Genomic DNA, 1,359 nt, shown 5'->3' with positions numbered 1-1,359 from the left:
TTAATCCTTATATCTCTCTTTATCCAACTTTTCTTTCCAGTCTAATAGCCGCCTGGGTGAAAAAGTTTTAAAAGAGTTTTGGATGAGCCTTAGGCCCAGTGAATCCACGATTTTCATGCATGAACAACAACTTTTATGATAAACAATTTTCACGAAGCTTTATAAATTTAGCATGCCTTGATGAAAATAATACTTTTCACAAAATAATGATATTATAGTGCGTGTCTACATCACAAAGCAACGACGTTATGGGAGATGTCTATCTCATACAACATTACTTGGCGAACTCACACAGCATGTCCGCACTTACGGCTTAGACAAGCACACAAAGTATGCTCGTCTTTAAAAAATCTTATCGTAGTACATCCCCATTGATACACAAGTACTCAAAACACATATTATAAAAATACCGAACTTTTCACGCATATATAGCATATCAAACATCTCGAGAAACTTCAAACAACTTTTGGATAATAAGGCATGCAACCATTTTAAAAACAAATCACGTGTAACTCACAGTACAAGTCGTAGTCCAAACCGATCTTTGAAGTGGCTAGCGTCTCCCCAATTGGTGCCAAACTAGCTACGATGTAGAGCACTGTCAACTCTCATTACATCGTCCACCGTCGCCTTTTCTCACAATAGTTCTCCTTCTTGACCCCCAAACTACACATAAAGCTACAAACTCCCATTTTATACTAAGCCCCTTCGACGGTTTCACGGAATATGAAACGATAAACCATAATAAATGGTCGTAGGTTTCATGACCATTGGGTTTACTATCATTAATATTATATTCAATTTCTTTCTCCTTTTTCTTTGGTTATTACACTTTTCACCCCAAACTAACTCAAAATAGCATATTAAGATAACATATAAATCAACCCAAAAGCTTACCATCATGAACAAAAACAAATCCAACTATTTACCTATCCATTGAAGACTAATATAACACTAAGAACAACATAAAATAGAACTAACCTAAGAATCATTGATATCAAAACATGTTAAAATTCAAAAAGGATTCAATCTCCATGATCGATTTCATCATGAACGAAATTGAAACCCACATACCAACAATAACAAAAACCAAACTAAACTAAACCCTAAAATTTAAAGAAAAAGAAATAAACCATACTTGCACTTTGATTTCAATGATAACACCTTCAACTAAAACTCCTGCTCAAATGATGTACACCCAAAACCCAGGTCAGACACACATAAGCCTTTGATTGAATGAAGTTCCATAGAAAAACCATTGAATATATATATATATATATATATATATATATATATATATATATATTAATCCTTATATCTCTCTTTATCCAACTTTTCTTTCCAGTCTAATAGCCGCCT

Source organism: Cynara cardunculus, assembly GCF_001531365.2.
Source record: "Cynara cardunculus var. scolymus isolate 2C chromosome LG 3, CcrdV1, whole genome shotgun sequence".
NCBI lineage: Eukaryota > Viridiplantae > Streptophyta > Magnoliopsida > Asterales > Asteraceae > Cynara > Cynara cardunculus.
This window is presented reverse-complemented; position numbering follows the sequence as displayed.